General features: G+C 41.0%; 1 protein-coding gene across 2 annotated transcripts in view; it reads right to left on the bottom strand.

Annotated features, from left to right (window-relative positions):
• LOC126272754 (uncharacterized) overlaps positions 1–20947 on the bottom strand; it is a 270151-nt gene that overhangs the window by 19795 nt on the left and 229409 nt on the right. The gene's annotated exons all lie outside the window — the stretch shown is intronic.

The following is a 20947-nucleotide window of genomic DNA, read 5'->3' as shown; positions in this document are numbered from 1 at the left end:
TTCCAATCGAGAAAGGGAGAAATGACAGTCCGTAGGCCTCTGCATGAGCCCTAATTTCTCTCACCTTATCTTAAGCAAAATGTGTGTTGGCAGAATTGATCTGCAGTCAGCTTAAAATGCTGTTTATAAATTTTCACAATAGTGCCTCGTGAAAAGTGCATTGTGTTCCCTTCAGGGATTCCCATTTGAGTTCACAAAGCACAACTAAAAAATATTTGCATGTTGATTGAACCTAATGATAACAAATCTAGCAGCATGTCTCTGAAAGCTTCAATATTTTCTTGACCTAACGGGGATCCCAAACACACTAGCAGTACTCAAGAAGGGGCCGCACTAGCATTGTATACGCCACCTTCTTTATAGATGAGCTACACTTTCCCTATAAAATGAAGTACAGCATTTGCCTTACCCTCTACCAACCATACATACTCACACCCTTTCGTATCACTTTTCAACATTATGCCTAGATATTTAGTCAATGTGAGTGTTCGCAGCACACCACTAATGCTGTATTCGAACACTACAAGACTGTTTTTCCTACTCATCCACATTACCTTACATTTTTCTACATTTAGCGCAAGCTGCCATTCATCACACCAACTAGATAAGTCATCTTGTATTCTCCTACAGTCACCCAATGATGACCCCTTCCTGTACACCACAGTTCATCAGCCAATGTCTGTAAATTACTATTCAGCCTATCTGTCATATCATGTCACGCTTCCCTGTGGCACACTTGATGATACACTTGTCTCTAATGAACACTGGCCATTGAGGACAACAGACTGCTTTCAATTACTTGAAAGGTCTTCGGGCCATTCACCTATCTGTGAACCTAATCCGTATGCTTGGAACTTCATCACTCCAGTGGGGCACCATGTCAAATGCTTTCTGAAACTCTAGGAATAGGAAATGTGCTTGTTGTCCTCCGTCCGAGGATTGTATGTAATAATGGGAAAGAAAGGTAAGCTAAGTTTCACATGAGCAATGATTTTTAAAACTGTGCTGCTTTCTGGACACAAGCTTTTCTGTCCCAAAGAATTTATTCTATTCAAACTCAGAATGTGTTCAATAATTCTGTAGCAAATCTACGTTATGGAATTGTTCTGTAATTATATGGGTTAATTCTTTTGCTTTTCTTATGCACAGGAGACAACTGCACTTTTTTCCAGTTGCTTGGGACTTTGGGCTGGGCAAGAGATTCATAATAAATGCAAGCTATGTAATGGGCCAGTATCACAGAATACACTCCGTATAACCAAACTGGGATTCCATCTTTACCTGATGACCTATTTGTTTTCAACTCTTTCAGTTGCTTCTCTATGCCATGTATGCCAGTTTCAATGTACAAGACCAGTGAAATAGTGTCATTTAATTTCAATGTCGTCCTTACGGGAGTCTGCTTGGCAGTCAAATGACAATATGTTTGGATGTTCCTCCTATGTAAATGGTTTCTCAAATGTGAAGTTTGAAACTTTTGCTTTTGCTATCTTCTTTTGTCACCAAGACTAGTGGAAAAGTGCCTGGGTAAAAGCCTTTGACACACTTTATGATTTTATGTATGACCAGAATTCGCTTGGGGTCTTGGTAATATCTCACACTAAGGCAGTGGAAGTAGTTGTATGCTTCATGCCCTGATGATCTTACAGACACATGAATTTCTACTAACTTTTGCTATTGACATTTGCACATTCCTTTCTGAATGGTGAGTGCAATAATCTCTGTTACTGTATTTTCCAAATTTTATTGTTAAACAACAGAGTGGCTTTCATCCATTCTTAATCCATTTACCTAGAAAATACATCTCCAGAGTGCGATCATTTTAAGCTATGCCCATAATTCCTCTACATATGTTATACTGGAACTAAATGATGTCTATTCATTGTCTATGTGGGATGCTAACAACTGCTTATTTGCTTTCTCAAGCAGAAATACTCTCCTAGCCTTCTTGATGGATTTGCTAACTTTTAGTAATGGCTATGATATCTTTATCACTAATCCCTGTCTCAATACTGGCACTGTCAATAAGGTCAGGCCTGTTTGAGCTACAAGGTCTAAAATATTTCCATTGGGTGTGGGTTGTCTAAGGAGTTGTTCACGGCAGGTTTCGGAAAAATGTTCGAAAACAGTTCATGACACCAACTGGTAGTTGGCAGCAATGGCGCAGATCGCACACGCTTGAATATTAAGTTCGCCAAGATAAGTAATTAATTTTATAATAACTGTCAATTAATTTAATATTACACCACAATGATGTTAATTAGAGTCTGTTTTATATTATCTATTGAAGGTTTCACTCGTTTCAAAGTATTTCTCGAGGAGGGGGAGGTTACGTAAGGACCAGTTTCTGTGTACTTTAGATGTAGGTTTACATACAAATTACGACATTTCTTTTTAAGTGTAGAATTTAGCTTATTTTCATTACACATATATTTTAGTAGTACCATATCTACTTGGGGAATTAAAGGTTTTAAGTTCTATATTTTATTTCCTTTCAAAACACAAAATATGTATTGTGCGTACACGATCTTAGGCCTAATTTTTCGGGTATACAAGTTTTGATTTTTAACCTTAGTTTATCTGCATTAGATTATTATATTAATAGCATACACATATAATAGTGTTTCACATAACTTTAGTGGCTTTTGTGATCTGTAGTTGATAGAATATTATTGTTATTGCCTAGATAAATTTTGTACAAATATTGTACACAACCATGAGCAAGAAGTGTTTGAGCTGCCATAGGATGTCAGTTCTGGGGCTCTGTGCAGCTGTTGTGGCAGATGATTACATTGGGGTGAATGTAGTGGCATGGGAATCGGGGAAGTAAATGGGTCTCTTCCATGGTATTGTAGATTATGTTCAATGGCTAGGAAAACAACGGAACAGGAAGGGAAGATTAGAGCCCTTCAGGCTGAACTGGATAGTTCTAGGGAGGAACTGATGAGGTTAAGGGGAGAGGAGGGTGAAGACAGGTGGGAAGTGGTAGCAAGCAACAGGGTCCACAGAAAGAGAACAATATCAGGCAGTTTCATCACTGGCACAAACAATAGATCTGCCTTGCTACCTCAGTCGGCTATGGAAGAGGCTCAAGTAGATGTAAGTGTAGTAAGCACTTAACAGACTTTCACTAGGAAACCAATTGTTGCAAAAAAGAGAGAGAGAGAGAGAGAGAGAGAGAGAGAGAGAGAGAGAGAGAAGTAGTACAAAGTAGGAGGAAAGTTCTGTTGTTAGGTAGTAGCCTTGGAAGAGGTGTGGGCCAGATTTTGCAGGAAAAATTGAGTTACAGGTACCAGGTCACAAGTATTTCAAGCTCAGTGCATGTCTTAGCCAAGTGATAGAGGATGTAGGATCATTGTGCAAAGGTTTAACAAAGCAGGATCTTGTTGTGGTAGTGGGTGGAGTGGGAAATAGTACTGATAGGGATCAGGGCTACAATATTAAGTGTGACCTGGTAAAAATAGCATCTGCAACGAACCATACAAATGTTGGCTTGGTTACTGCTTTCATGTGGTATGACCAGCCCCAATTGAACAGTTCTGTCAGGAGGGTCAATATGGAGCTAGATCAGATGCTTCAGGCGGCTACTTTGTAAAGCATAGGTATGGTTCCTGTTGATGGTTTTGGTAGGTAGGACTTCACAAAACATGACCTGCATCTCAATAGGAAAGGGAAGGGTAAACTGGCTGGTATGGTAGCAAAATCTTTAAGGGGGGAGGGGGGCACTGAAACTCATGGGAGTACTTTTTTAAGCTAAGATCAGTATCCAATCATCCTACATTGATTGAAATTAAGCTTAATGAAAAGTTCAGACAGGCAGGTACTAGTGATGTGAAAATATCACAAGATTCTCATAACAGTACAGTGAAAACTAATGTTAGTATGTCACAAGATTCACATAAAAGCACAGTAAAAAATAATGTTTATATATTGCATCAGAATATCAGGGGATTAAAAACAAAGTAGATGATCTTGCTTGTATAGAAGATTTAGAAACTGAGGATGGAATAGATCTACTATGCCTGTCTGAACATCATATAGTCACAGATATGGAACTGGTAAATGTAGGTGGATATAAGCTTTCAGCAGATGTAAGCAGACACACTATGGAAAGAGGAGGAGTTGCCATGTATCTTAAAATCAGTCATAGTGTGAAAAATTTGTAAACTAGAAAATTTTGTATAGAGCAACACATAGAAGCATGTGCATGATACCTTTGTGAGCATATCTGAAAACAGTTTCCCTAAGAAAACAGTGAAATGTAATTGTAAGAAACCATGTAAAAAGGCATGGCTTACTAAAGGAATAAAAATACCTTGTAAAAAGAAAAGAGACATGTATCTTATAGCTAAGAGGAGTAATGATCCCGAAACAATGAAACATTATAAAAACTAATGCACTGTATTAAGAAAAGTTATTAAAAAGTGCATTGTGTCTGAGATTAGCACATCTGATAATAAAATTAAAACAATTTGGAATATTGTGAAATGGGAAACAGGGCAACCGAGAGCACAGGAAGATTGTATTTCTATCAGGCACAATGAAAAGTTTGTTAACAAGAAGTCAGAAGCAGAAACCACTTTTAATATTCATTTTTTTAAGTGTTGTAGAGAAAATAGGTTCCAGTTATTCATTAGGAAATGCAAGGCAGTACATGGAAGATGCAGTACCTACGCAATTTGATAAAATTGAAATTCAACCTACTTCTCCTACTGAAATTAGGAAAATAATAAATTCACTCAAAAGTAAAAGCTCACATGGAATTAATGGCATTTCCAAAAGAATACTAAAAGCTAGTTCCCAAGAAATAAGTAGGATTCTCAGCCACATATGTAGTAGCTCACTGAAACAGGGAATTTTTCCAGATAGACTGAAATATGCTATTGTTAAACCACTGCACAAAAAAGGGGTCGATCAGATGCTAACAACTACCACCCAATCTCACTTCTGACAGCTTTATCCAAAGTTATTGAAAAAGTAATGTACTAACAGAATGCCAATTTGATTTTCAGAAAGGCTTTTCAACAGAAATGCTATATATGCTTTCACTGATCAAATATTAAATGCAATGAATAACCGAACATCACCAATTGGGATATTTTGTGATCTCTCAAAGGCATTTGATTGTGTGAATCACGAAATTCTTCTAGAGAAGCCTAAGTATTGGGGTATGAGTGGGACAGTGCACAAATGGTTTAATTCATACTTAACTGGAAGAATGCAGAAGGTTGAAATTAACAGTACAGACAGTCTACAAAAACCAGCAGAGTCCTAACTGCGGAGGTATCAAGAATGGTGTCCCACAGAGTTCAGTCTCTTATCACTTACTGTAGTAACGACTTGCTACTCTGTATTCATGAAGATTCAGAGTTAGTTCTTTTTGCTGATGATACAAGTATAGTAATCACACCCAAGAAGCAAGAATCAGCTGAGGAAATTGCAAATAATGTCTTTCAGAAAATTATTAAGTGGTTCTCTGCAAAACGGACTGTCACTAAATTTTAAGAAAACACAGTTTATACAGTTTTCTACAGTAAATGGCATAACACCTTTGATAGATATGGACTATGAACAGAAATCTGTTGCTAAGGTAGAATACTCAAAATTTCTGGGTGTATGCATTGATAGGAAATTGAATTGGAAGAAACACATCGATGATCTGCTGAAACAGTTAAGTTATTAGGGTTATTGCAAATTTAGGTAATAAACATATCAGTAAATTAGCCTGCTATGCCTATTTTCATTCACTGCTTTCATATGGCATCATATTTTGGGGCAATTCGTCATTAAGGGAGAAAGTATACATTGCACAAAAATGTGTAATCAGAATAATAGCTGGAGCCCACCGTAGATCACCTTGCAGACATTTATTTAAGGAACTCGGGATATTCACAGTACCTTCGCAATACATATATCGTATTTACTCGAATATAAGCCGCACCCGAAAAATGAGACTCAAAATCGAGGAAAAAAAAATTTCCCGAATCTAAGCCGCACCTGAAATTTGAGACTCGAAATTCATGGGGAGAGAAAAGTTTTAGGCCTCACCTCCAAATCGAAACAAAGTTGGTCCATTGTAACATGAGACACAATTTAGGTAGAATGAATGACGATACAGCTACAGTAGTTTGGTTCGAGTCGTAAGCTTAGAAGTTAAGCTTTACCAGGTAGCCATTGCTATGCGTTCGAAGCTCCGTCCGTATTTATACGGGTACCATTGCTTTCTCACGTGCTTCGTCTAGTTTGAATTCATTACTTATTTTTCTTTGATCTGATAAGTGCCGTTCTCTTTGTTGTAGGTGTTTACATCACTCTAAACTGAAAATGCATTACTGTACTGTGCCATGCATTGCTTGTCGCATTCTGATTATGAGTGTTTACGGCCTATCGCCGCTCGCGACATGGCTTGCTTTTGTGCGCGCTACCGCCGCTTACAGTTTTTTTTAAGGATAGAGGAATCGTCTCATTAGGAAACAATGGCAAGAGACTGCTATTTGTTGTTACTTACACTGCTTCTTTCTTTGATAATGATCAAAAGGAACCAAATAATAGGCTGCGTATGATGGAAGATGTTCTGAACGAGAGTTTGGCGAAAATTTTTCTCTGTTTGAAAATCTTTGCAGACGCCTCTTTTGTACATTATATTCTGCACAGAAATTAGAGTCGTTTTAGATTTAAATATCTAGTCAACTGCCATGCTTCATTTCTGACTCTCTTACTATTAGGCATACGAAAAATACGAATATAAACATGACATGATATGTATATTCTTCCGCGTTTGCTGTTGTGTCACTCTAGTTTCGTAGTTTATTAGGCAGACAGGATTTAAATGAGATAGCAACAAACACGAAACAAATACATGGCAAAATGTTTATATTCGAATTATTCTTATGGTGAAGAGAATACTGCATGTGATTCACAATGCATAAAAATTCCTATTAGCAACCATCTCTTCTCACAGGTAGGAAAAAATTCAGAACGTAGAGTTGGCGATATTGACAAACATCCCAAACAGTCTTGCCAGTCGGGTTTTCGTAGTACATTGAAATGCTGTTACATTCGAAGATGAACAATACGGAATTTGTATTTACTTCGTTGGATAATGTACGAAAATGCAGTGGTCGAAACTCGGGGCAGAGAAAAAAAGCTCGTCTTCCACCTTTTTTTAAAATTTATTTACTGACGCAAAGGTTTTGGCGCCAGTATTTACCTTTGAGACTGCAAAGCATGCCTGTGTAGCGCTGCATATATTCGACGGCAGAAGTTAGTTGTGGCGGCACCTACCAAATTTTTCGGAATTTCCGCTTACTTTGCACTCGATTCTAAGCCGCAGGCGGTGTTTTGGATAACAAAAACAGGCAAAAAAAGTGCGGCTTAGATTCGAGTAATTATGAAATTTCTCATTAATAACCCATCCCATTTCAAAAATAACAGCGAAGTGCATAGCTACAACACTAGAAGAAAGGATGATATTCACTATTCTGGATTAAATCTTACTTTGACACAGAAAGGGGTGAATTATGCTGCCACAAAAATCTTTGTTGATTTGCCAAATAGTATTAAAAGTCTGACAGATACCCAACCAACATTTAAAAGCAAATTAAAAGAATTTCTGAATGACAGCTCCCTCTACTCAACAGATGAATTCTTAGATATGAAGTTGAACCCAACAATTACGTTTGTTATTGCTTCTGTTGCATTTCGAAATCTATCATCTTACTTTCTCTTTTTGTTTGTACAAGTAGTTTCACTTTGTATTCATCTTCCCTTTTTCCGTAATTTACCATACATTTTATCCTGCCTAATTGGAATGACTCCTTACCCTCTCCCTTAAAACCCACATCCTTTCATCTTTCCTTTTCCTTCCCTCTTTCCTGACGAAGCAGCCGCCGCTTGCGAAAGCTCGAAATTCTGTGTGTGTGTTTTATTCATTGTGCCTATCTACCGGCGCTTTCCCGCTTGGGGAAAGCGCCGGTAGATAGGCACAATGAATAAAACACACACACAGAATTACTAGCTTTCACAACCAACGGTTGCTTCTTCAGAAAGAGGGAAGGAGAGGGAAAGACGAAAGGATGTGGGTTTTAAGGGAGAGGGTAAGGAGTCATTCCAATCCCGGGAGCAGAAAGACTTACCTTAGGGGGAAAAATGGACAGGTGTACACTCGCGCGCGCGCGCGCACACACACACACACACACACACACACACACACACACACACACACACACGCACATACACACACATCTATCCGCACATACACAGACACAAGCAGACATTTGTAAAGGCAAAGAGTTCGGGCAGAGATGTCAGTCGAGGCGGAAGTACAGAGGCAAATAAGTTGTTGAAAGACAGGTGAGATATGAGCGGCGCAACTTGAAATTAGCGGAGGTTGAGGCCTGGCGGATATCGAGAAGAGAGGATATACTGAAGGGCGAGTTCCCAGCTGTCATAATGGAGGTACAGCTGCCACCCATTCCATATCAAACGGTCCCTTCCCTACAGCCTAGGCCTTCGTGGCCAACGAATATGCTCCAGTCCTGAATCCCTGAACCATTACACCAACAACCTGAAAACAGCTTTCGCATCCCGCAACTACCCTCCCGACCTGGCACAGAATCAAATAACCAGAGCCACTTCCTCATCCCCTCAAACCCAGAACCTCTCACAGAAGAACCCTAAAAGTGAACCACTTGTGACAGGGGACTGGGACTGGATCAGACTCTGAATGTGGCTCTCCAGCAGGGATACGACTTCCTAAAATCCTGCCCCGAATTGAGATCCATCCTTCATGAAATCCTGCCCACTCCACCAAGAGTGTCTTTCCGCCGTCCACCTAACCTTCGTAACCTCTTGGTTCATCCCTATGAAATCCCCAAACCATCTCCCCTACCCTCTGGCTCCTACCCTTGCAACTGCTCCCGGTGTAAAACCTGTCCTATGCACCCTCCCACCACCACCTACTCCAGTCCTGTAACCCGGAAGGTGTACACTATCAAAGGCAGAGCCATGTGTGAAAGAACCCACGAGATTTACCAACTGACCTGCCTACACTGTGATGCTTTCTATGTGGGAATGACCAGCAACAAACTATCCATTCGCATGAATGGACACAGGCAGACAGTGTTTGTTGGTAATGAATATCACCCTGTGGCTAAACATGCCTTGGTGCACGGCCAGCACATCTTGGCACAGTGTTACACCATCTGGGTTATCTGGATACTTCCCACCAACACCAACCTATCCTAACTCCGGAGATGGGAACTTGCCCTTCAGTATATCCTCTCTTCTCGATATCCGCCAGGCCTCAACCTCTGCTAATTTCAAGTTGCCGCCGCTCATACCTCACCTGTCTTTCAACAACTTCTTTGCCTCTGTACTTCCGCCTCGACTGACATCTCTGCCCGAACTCTTTGCCTTTACAAATGTGTGTGTGTGTGTGTGTGTGTGTGTGTGTGTGTGTGTGTGTATGTGTGTGTGTGTGTATGTGTGTGTGTGTGTGTGTGTGTGTGTGTGTGTGTGTGTACCTGTCCTTCCTCCCCCCCCTCCCTCCCCTCTACCCCCCCTCCCCCCGGGAAGTCTTTCCGCTCCCGGGATTGGAATGACTCCTTATCCTCTCCCTTAAAACCCACATCCCTTCGTCTTTCCCTCTTTCCTGACGAAGCAACCGTGGGTTGCGAAAGCTTGAATTTTGTGCATATGTTTGTGTGTCTATCAACTTGCCAGCACTTTTGTTTGGTAAGTCACATCATCTTTGTTTTTAGATATATTTTTCCCACGTGGAATGTCTCCCTCTATTATATATATAGTGTAATTAAAACTTATGTTATATCTAAAAACAAAGTTGATGTGACTTACCAAACAAAAGCGCTGGCAGGTCGATAGATACACAAACATACACACAAAATTCAAGCTTTCGCAACCAACGGTTGCTTCTTCAGGAAAGAGGGAAGGACTCGTGCGCATTCCCCATAAGGTAAGTCTTTCCGCTCCCAGGATTGGAATGACTCCTTACCCTCTCCCTTAAAACCCACATCCTTTCATCTTTCCCTGTCCTTCCCTATTTCCTGAAGAAGCAACCGTTGGTTGCGAAAGCGAGCGCGCACGCACGCACGTTAAAGTGACACATTCCACATCATTACGAAATGTCTTATTCATGATCTATGGAACAAGGATTAATGTATGTATGTACTGCCTGTATCACTTGCAGTGAATCTACATGTCTCAGTCCATACATGGTACAGTAAGTCACCTCCAACTAATATTGCATGATCTGGGTGTTCTCATGCTACTGAGTGTAGACTTTCTTGAATGATTCTACAACCATTATGGCGGAGCCAGGTGGCTGGTAAAAACATCTGATAATTAACCTGAGTTCACTTAGACCTGCTACTTGGGTCCAGATAACTTCACAGTCAGTCTCAGTTTCAACTTCTGTAGACAATATTTTTGTCGACAGCAATGACCAACCCCTACCCCCTCCTTTCTATGATGTCTAATCTTCCTTTTCGATATATGTTCCATACCTCGCTAAATATTTCGGAGCTTTCTACTTTGAGTTTCAGTCAACTCTCAGTTCTCAAAACAATTCGAGCACAATAAATTTCCTGGAGGGCAATAAATTAGAAACTCTGTTACGAATACTTCGTGAAATACTGTTAAAATTTTGACAGTCATGAATCATCTACTTTGCATATGATCTCATTTCAGCCTCTGCGTATCGATTGGTGAACTTTCGTAAGAGGACCTTAAACTACAGCCTAGCATAAAAAACAACCATGTGCATTCCACAAGGACTCTGCTAGCCGAGAGGTGCACCACTGATCTTTCAGGGGAATTCCTGTAACTCTCCATCCCACAGTGTAGGTCCAAAAACCTGCAACCATGGCAGTCACAGAATCTATGTAGACTGTTTGAGACCCTCCACTCGGCTCTAAACCGAAGGACCCCTATCAACTCTGCATACAAAGAACACATTGTGGTAACTACTTTCACTCCCCAAGCAAGGCCAACAGTCTTTGCTATTCCGCTAGCCACCCACAGAAACTAAGGATGCCCTCAGAACCCAAGCGACAGCATAATTGGTACCAACATGAGCAGTAACTTTTAGATTACTGAACCTGCACCATAGCCAGCCAAAAGCAGGGCCTCTGTCACATCTTAAATAGTTCTTCAAACCAATTGCGAACAACTATGGCCCAGTGACAATGCACATTGTCATACTTAAAAATTCCGTCGTCGTTTGAGAACATAAAGTTCGTGAATGGCTGCAAATGGTCTTCAAGTTGCCGAACATAACTATTTCCATTCAATAATCGGCTCAGCTGGACCAGGTAAACACAGTCCACACCCTTATGGAGCCACCAACAGCATCCAAAGTGCCTTGTTGACAACTCGGGTCCACGGGCTCATAGGCCTGCCTACACTCGAGCCCTACTATGAGCCATAACCAACTGAATTTCAGGACTCATCTGACCAGGCCATAGCTTTCCAGTCATCTAGCATCCAAACAATATGGTCATGAGCCCAGGACTGGAGGCAGTGTCATGCTGTTAGAAAAGGTACTCCTGTCTGTCATCTGCTGCCAGAGTCCATTAGTGCCCAATTTTGCCACACTGTACCAACATATATGTTCATTGTATGTCCCATATTGGTTTTTGTGGTTATTTCATGCAGAGTTGCTTATCTTTTAGCATTGACAACTCTATGAAAACGTCCCTGCTCTATGGTGTTAAGTGAAGGCCATTAGCCACTGCATTGTCCTTGCTGAGAGGTAATGCCTCAAATATGTCCCTCTCGACACATACTTGACAGTATGGCTCTCAGAATAATGAATTCCCTAACGATTTCTGAAATGGAACGTCCTACGCATCTAGCTCCAACTACCATTCCGCTTCAGTGTCTGTTAATTCCCATAATGTGGCCATAATCATGTTGGATACCTCTTCACATGAATCATATGAGTACAAATGAAAGCTCCACCAATGCACTGCCCTTTTATGCCTTGTACAGGTGATACTATTGCCATCTACATATGTTCAAATTGCTATCCCACGAATTTTGTCACCTCAGTGTACATAGGTATGACCATGGGGGGTGGGGAGCAGGTTTAATAAAAGCAGCAGAATCTGTTAGCTTTTGATTTTCTCTTCTTGTACCTGTGAAGTTTTGGTTTCTCTGAGGAGTCCCTATCTTGCCTTCTGGGACAGATTGTTTTTTCTCAACCTGTGGCTCTTACAGCTGATTTTTGTGGTACACTGCTTGTATGTTTTATTCTGGGAGGAGTAACTTGGCAGGAGTTTTCTTTCACTGGAGATGCCGAGCCATCCCATGATTGAAAAACAGCCTTTGTCATGTGACTATGGCCAGAAGTTGCTGTATGACACCTCATGACTGTGATACAAATGGATTTTGACACAGTGTTTGCTAAGTTCAACATCATTTCAATTGGATGGGTTTATTAAAATATTTCTTGGCATCTTGATAAGCCAGATGTTAAAGTTTTTTATATTCCTGGATTTTTCCCGCCCTCTTGAAAACTGAATAGGTCAGCATATGAGGGTTGTGGTATTCTGGACTGTTTACACATGTAGCATGTTGTACCCATGGGTTGCCCTCATGCATTTCCATTTCACACATTGCCCATGTACCTTCATTAGAACAGTGGGAAAACTTGTCGAAACTTCTGGCACCTACAACAACATCTCATAGGAAAAGAGAAGTAGGGTTTGACATCACACATTACTTGGGTAAAACTAAAATGAAAGCTTCAGTGTCCACCCTTTTATCTTTTAGTCCTCTCTGAATGCATCGAACAAAATGTATTACTCATAGCTGTAGGTTATTGTACAGTTCATCATCTGTTTGCAGTGTTGGGTCCTTTTGTAAGACAACACCTTGAATCTTGTCGAGTTTGTTATGAGGAGAGATGGTAAATGGTATATCCCCAATCATGGCACAGGGCCGAAGTGCCTGTGATTTGTTAGTATTAAAAGTTTTGATAAACAGAGATCAATTTTGCAACTTCGCCAAATCCTCCTCAATATTTTTGATGAAAAACAGCGGCTTCTTTGTTGCAAAATATTCTCCATCAGTCTTGGAGCATAACAAGAACTGGGCAAACTGTCCATCTCCATTTCTACTTGCCTGACTCATCCCAAGGTGTGGCCAAAGACAAACACATTGAGGTTGTAAGCCTCTGAATTAAAATCTTGTCTTCTATCTGCTGAGGTTTCCATGTTTGCACGGCTATCTGTACCGGTGAGTTTGATCAGTTTTACTGAGGATCGTCCGCCCTGATGCCACTCGTTGATTGGGGAATCTGCCCATGGGCACCACCCACTAATGTATATGCTGCATGACATATGTGCTGTTTGTTGGAGTCCTGTATTAGACAGGCACCTACTCCTTGGCATATATGAGTTGGTTACAGCTCAGGCAGCACTAGTGTGATCCCTGCATTTTGAGGGGTCTATAATCAAGAGGGTACACAACTACTGCACTGGACTTCGGGTGTGAACATATATCAACTAATAGTATGTGCAGAAGATCACACCACATGGTGGATTGATTATGCATCACATAAGGCGTACTACCTCAAATGTCCTGCACTTCTGTGAGACTTAGAAAAGTGGAGATCAAAGCATAAAAGGGGACTATAAGTAATTAAACCAGATAAGTTGAGGGAGAGAATGCAAAATGGGCTACAAATAACGGGTGTCCCAATAATATCCCAGTTGCGAAGTGAAAGCTCAACTAGGTATAACACTTTGTCGTCTATTACGACAGGTAAGGAATTGCCACTGGGCTAACCTAGCCTCAACATCGTAGTGGGGATCTTATCACTTACAAAACCTGTTATGCCACTGTGAATATGAGGCAGTTCTGACTTTTAGTAAGTGTTAATAATGATGGACATAATTTCTGAAAAGAAAACACAAAGTGAGAAGTTGAATCACACAATGAGAGCTGGTAAAGTAAATAGAACTGAAAATGCTGACACAAAAGATCGATAAATTCGAACACTTATGTTGTAACCAGATGTGTCTTATGGTACATCAGAACCAACTTTATTACCTTCAAACAATGGAAACTACAGGTAGGAATATCAACACTGTAGAAAAAGAAAGACTACAGTAAACAGCAAAGAAGACATTATATGAAAATGAAACATCTACAGGTGTCTTTAAGACGTCATTTATTGTGTACCTAACAGTTTCAGTACTTTAATGCACCATCTTCAGGCCTTAGTTGATGCTGAAGTGGCTATCACGAACCATATGTACAATGCATCAGTGGCTGACATAACATATGCAGACTACCTGTAACTGTGATGTCATCTCTCCAGCCATCAATTGTCAACTGTCAACTTGACAGTTGATGGTTTGAGACACCAAAGTTACAGGTAGTCTGCATATGTTATGTCATCCACTGATGCTTTGTACATAGGGATCGTGATAGCCACTTCAGCATCAACTAAGGCCTGAAGGTGGTGCGCTGAAGCACCGAACTGGTACCTACACAATACAAGACATTTTAAGGGCAGCTGTAGATATTTCATGTTTGAACAATAGTGAAAAGCCGTAGTCCCCCAGATCTCAACCCACGAGGATGGACATACAAAAACATGAAGAAGATATGTCAAGTTGCAGACAGGCACAATTAAATGACACACACACACACACACACACACACACACACACACACACACACACACACACACACACACCAGCATCTCGGGCTAGAATGCAACTGTCATGCAGGCACAATTAAATGACACACACACACACACACACACACACACACACACACACCAGCATCTCGGGCCAGAATGCAACTGTCATGTGGGATGCAAGTAACAATGTGGAGGAGGCGGGGAAGGGGAAGGGACAGTAATGTACAGGTGGGGAGTGTGATGAATGTAGCCTGATGAAGAATTGCAGGGACTAGACTGGCAACAGGTGCAGCATCAGAAGATTGTAAGGCAGGGAGGTACAGAAAAAAGGAGCAACAAAGAAGAGGAGCGAGGAAAGGCAGATGGATACGTCGGCAGAAGGCTGCAAATAAACAGGGAGGGACATTAGAATTAGGAGGAGATGACAAAACAGAGGGGGGTGGAAACTGTTGGGTGCAGGGTGTGGGGACAGTATGTTACATAATTTGTTTGAAGGAAGGAGAGCTGCATTCTGGTTTGCTTGTATCTTCAATTAGCAATGACATCAACAAGCTGATAAAGCTAAAGGATATTACTCACCTAGGACAAATTAAGCCATTTTCAGGGTGACAATTACTGAACTATGTGGAAAAAAGTTAGTAAGTTACAAACTATGGTGTGCACACACTTTATTCAACAAGTAAATATCACTACAGATATTCAGATTTTGGTTCTGACATTTTGATATGCTTGCCATAGCTGGCAATGATATGGCATAGACAAATAGTGAGGTGCATTACTCACTTAAGTGTTGGAACATCGGTGCTGTCGATGACCTCCAGAATGGCTGTTTTCAGCTCAGCAATGGTTTTGGAGTTACTGTAGAACTTGTCTTTAACATTGCCCCACAAAAAGGAGTTGCATGTGTACAAATACGGAGGATATGGTGACCAGTCGGGGCCCATGAAAGTGGGCTCCAAGTACCCCAGTCAAAATGAAATCCCCAAAGTGCTCGTTCAGGACACCAAACACACTCTTGCTTCGATGGGGTTGAGTTCCATCTTGCATGAACCACATCTTGTTGACATCAGGGTCACTTTGGATAATGAGGATGAAATCATCTTCCAAAACCTTCATGTACTGTTTGGTTGTCACTGTGCCCTTAATCACATTGATTATTCTGTGATGGATATTGCATATCACAGAGTCCCCCATTGAGGATGAAGAGACATCTCGATTGCAAAATGCGGATGTTCGGTCTCCCAAATGCAGCAATTTTGCTTAACAACAAACCTATCCAAATGAAAGTGGGCTTTGTCGCTAAACCAAGCAATGGAAATTCGTATTAATTCCCAACATGCCATGCGCCAACCACATAGTTTGAACGTCCTAACACAAACTGTTCTGAAGTTATGACAATTTTATTTCATACAGTTCAATAATCACCACCTTTTATTTACTCTACTGAAACAAACGCAAAGATAGTATTGTAGCATAGCCACCTCTGATGGCTGTGGAAGGCAACTAGAAGTAGCCATTATGGAAGTAAATCTACAGGTATTGAATACACCTTGCAATCTACCTGCTTATGAAGGGAGGGTCAGAGCAACGTCAAATATAGACGTCAGTCTAGGAAATACAGCAGCAGCGTGCTGTGTGAAAGGCTGGGAGATTGACAGTAGAATGACACTGAGTGATCATAATACCATACACTATACCATCACTTTAATGGAAATCCAAGACAAAAAGGAAACATGCACATAAAGCCCAAAAACAACATCACTGAGGCTAACTCAGAAAAACAAGAGAATGGTGTTTCAGTGTCCAAGAAGTCCATTGCAGGGTGGTTATTTAGACATTACAGTGCAAGAACTGACACTGACTGTAGAGCAATGAAGGCACTGACACCTATCAGGAGAGGTACTTCTAGAGGAGTAACTTGAATCTGGAGCAAGGTGCTGCAGAAATTAAAATGTGAAACAAGAAAAGCCAAAAAGTTATACCAGAGCAGCATGACCTAAGAAGAAAGAATCTGAAGTCTGAACAGATGCAGGTATGACAAACAGTGTTTTACGCGAGAGTTATGGAAAACAAAAATGGAACAATGGAAGCAATTTGTGGAGACTAACTTGGAAACCAGTCCCTGGAGTATACCATATAAAAATAGTCGGCGAGAAAATACAATCACCAACAGCCTTACCCATGCTGAAAAGGAATGATGGGATGGTAACAGCAAGTTGGGAACAGTCCCATTAAAGGAAACACTGCTTCCTGATGATGAAGTTGAGACAGATGATCAGCACAGTTACATAAATGTTATCGGAAGACTACAGAAACAAACATTTGCGTACCCTAGCACAAGTAGAAATAAGGTAAATAATTTTAAGATTGAAAAAGAGAAGGTCTTCAGGATCAGACGGGATCCCTGTTGAAATAATACAAACCTGATATATTAATTTGTGTGAACTGTATAACGAGTGTTTCTTGCAAGCAATGATCTCAAAGGCTGAAATGGTGATAATTGTCAAGGGCAAGAAAAGGATCCGATTATACGCAAATCCTGTGGGCCAGTTTGTCTTTTGAGCATTCTCCTCAAGATATTTGAAAAAAAACTTATGCAAGAGATTAGAGGATCATAGACTGCAATATGGGATGAGCACAGGTGAGACATGTCAACTGAAATGCAAAATTGTGTGTACACTGTAGCAATATAGCTAGAGCTTTTTATAACAAATAGTGGCCATCTTTCTTTGGCTGTAAGAACTCTTGATGCAGGAGACATGCTTCTTTAATAAGGCTGAAAAGTACATAACAAGGACGATAACCTAAGGCTGTCTGCAGGGATCAGTTTGTGGTCCAGCGTTTTGGGCGGTAGCGTTAGAGACCATACTACAAAAGTTACGACAGCAGTAACAAGTAGATTGGTAGCATTTGCAGACGACGTGCTGTTAATTGTAAGCAGTGATTCCAGAAGAGTTACAGAAGACAAATGTAATGCAGTGTCCCAGGAAGATGAAAGGTGGTGTTGAAGTTCAAATTGTCACAAGCACCTCACAAAATCCTTCTGAAAGGGAACCTAGCAAGAAGCCCTAAAATACAATGACATGATATAACAATTAGAAGCAGCACAGTAACATGATATCTACAGCTACTCCTGGATGAGTATCATGACTTTGCACATCATATAAAGGAGGCAGGCAGAAAAGATGCAGATGCGATGAACAAATTATAACTATTGCAAATAGGCAATTTCAGCTTCCCTTGAAAACAATATATATTAACATCACTCTTCAGGTATAAGCATTTAGGGTCATAGTTATCAGCTTGTGAAGCCAGCATATTAGTCAGTAGAGTTCAACGAGGAGTGTTACTAAGGTTATAGGGCGCCTTGTGCACTATCCCGAATGATGCATTGTTAGTAATTCTATAATATGCCTACTGGGCTTGGAAACTGGGGAAAGGAGAGTCCTTTATTTGTTAAAGAAAGACAGTCAAATGGAAGTATGAAGGACACTTGGAACTAAGGCCAGTACCAAAAAGTTAATAAAGGCTGCATATTACAACTGTGGGATACTTCAAGCACATGCGGGAGAGCATACAAATTTCTCCTTAAAATTAGGGAGAGACCAAAAATGAGATTTCTTAACCCGCCAAGTGAACTGATCCATTACCTGACACCATTGCCCATTGCTACATATCTATCCAAAATCAAAAGACATGATAGTCATGCCTGCAGTAGTATGGGCACTCCAAAGCAAAAATGTGGGACTGCGCTTCATATGAATACACACCAGGTAATGGCCTACAGGCATTTGGATGTTCCATTCCAAAGCAGCAGTGAGTAGCAAGTCGCCCTGGTGCATCTTGGGTGATACTACAGCCACGGCATCCACAAAGTTTAACAATGACTTCTCGAGGCATTCAGCCACACGCCAGCTAGTCTTAACTTGCGTCTGAACTAGTGCTGGAGGGAACTGACACCGTGAATCCTGCATGGCTGTCCATTAATTTGTAAGAGTATGAGGGAGTGGAGATCAATTCTGAACAGCACGTTGCAAGGCATCCCAGATTTCCTCATTAATGTTCATGACTGTGGAGTTTGGTTGGCAGCAGAAGTGTTTAAACTCAGAAGAGTGTTCCTGGATCCACTCTGTAGCAATTGTGGACATGTGGGGTGTTGAACTGTTCTGCTGGTATTGCCCAAGTCTGTCGGAATGCATAATGGACATGAATGGATGCAGGCAATCAGACAGGATGATTATGTATGTATCATTCCAACAGCACACACCCCACACTCTAACAGAGCCTCCACCAGCTTGAATAGTCCCCTGGTGACATGCAGGGTCCACGGATTCATGAAGTTGTCTCCATACCTATACAGGTCCATCCACTTGATATAATTTGGATCGAGACTTGTCCGACCAGGCAACATGTTTCCAGTCATCCACAGTCCAATGTTGTTGTTGACGGGCCCAGGCGAGACGTAAAGCTTTGTGTTGTGCAGTTATCAAGGGTATACCAGTAGGCCTTTGGCTCCAAAAGCCCATGTTAATGATGTTTTGTTGAATGGTTCACACACTGACACTTGTTGATGGCCCAGCTTTGAAATCTGCAGCAATTTGCGGAAGGGTTGTACTTCTGTCACGTTTAACAATTCTGATCAGTCATCATTAGTCCTGATCTTGCAGGATCTCCTTCCGGCCACAGAAATATCAGAGATTTAATGTTTCACCGGATTCCTGATATTCACGATACACTCTTAAAATGGTCAGATGTGATAATCCCCATTTCATTGCTACCTTAGAGATGCTGTGCCCCATCACTCATGCACCAACTGTAACACCATGTTCAAACTTACTTAAATCTTACTAACCTGAAATTGTAGCAGCAGTAACTGATCTAACAACTGCACCAGACAGTAGTTGTCTTACACAGCATTGCCAAACGCAATGCTGTCTTCAGCCTGTTTACATATCTCTGTATTTGAATACACATGCCTTTACAAGTTTCTTTGGTGTTTCAGCGTAAGATGTTACAGTGAATCATGGAATTGTCTGTTATCTGTTATAGTGGAAACATTCTGATGAGCTGCCCCATGTCCAATGAATCCAGCAGATAATGGCTGTTGAGCGGGGCAGTACGAGTGCAGATCCGGTAGCGGAAACAACCACCTACAGTTTAAATGCACCAAAATTACTGACCAAAAACAGCTTCTCAGATAATAGGCTGTGCATAAGCATGCATGGCACCTACCTTGCACAGACTTTGTAATATCCTAAATGCTGAGTGAGAATTTTGTACAGAACTAAATGAGACATTCTTGATATTGTTCAGGCATGTCGCTAATCATGAATCATCAATTCTATCAAATGATAAGATCCACTTTTTTTTTTTAGCATTTTGTTGACGGAGGGTTGCCCGAATCTCTCTTCATCATGGTCATCTGTTCTCCGTTCCTTAAACATTATGCAATGCTTTTGGACACTGGCTGCATTCATTACACCTTCACCATAAATGGTGACAAGTCTGCAGTGAATGTCACAAGATCTAACATTTTCCACCGCGAGAAAATGAGTAACACCTCATACCTCACAGCTGACTGGATTCGCAGTCAGCACATCCATGGTCATAGCTATCTCTGTACTTACCATTTGACAAGTTCCAACACAAAGTTGCATGCAGCAACTGTCCACATCACACCGAACACCACAAACTGATGAGTAGCTGCCCCAAGACAGTGCACAGATTGTATGCTCAAACATTGGCTCTCTGATGGCCCTCACATTTATTCTTCATTGCAGGGAAAACTTCAGTTCGCTCCTACGAATATTCCCCAATCATACTGTCATCACTGGAGGAGACTTATTGAATGATTCAATCCATTGAGATAACTGTAGTTTTTTTTTAAGTTGGTGGTGTGATAAGACATTCTTCAAAACATTGGTAATGCTTTCTACCAACAACAGATAGTTTGGGAATCCACCTATGGTGGAAACATATTAGACCAGTTGGCAAAAAATAGACCAGACATCTTTGAGGCGATCTTTACTGAAGTGGCATTAATGGCCCTGAGGCAGTTGTAACAAACTATGATTGCTAAATTATAAAAAGAAGCAGTTATGTCAAAGAGGAACTGAAAACATTTACTTCTGGGCAGGAGCAATTAGAACTGTGGCTTAAGTTTAAACAAATGATTAACCATGCACTGGATGGATATATACCCATCATTGTAAAACTCGTGACCAGACAGTCTTGGTTGATGCTGGAACTGAAGTTGGGGGCAGCAAATCAGAAATG

This window comes from Schistocerca gregaria, chromosome 5 (genome assembly GCF_023897955.1).
Source record: "Schistocerca gregaria isolate iqSchGreg1 chromosome 5, iqSchGreg1.2, whole genome shotgun sequence".
Taxonomy (NCBI): Eukaryota; Metazoa; Arthropoda; class Insecta; order Orthoptera; family Acrididae; genus Schistocerca; species Schistocerca gregaria.
Note: the sequence above shows the minus strand (reverse complement) of the source record. Positions and strands in the feature narration are given on the sequence as shown.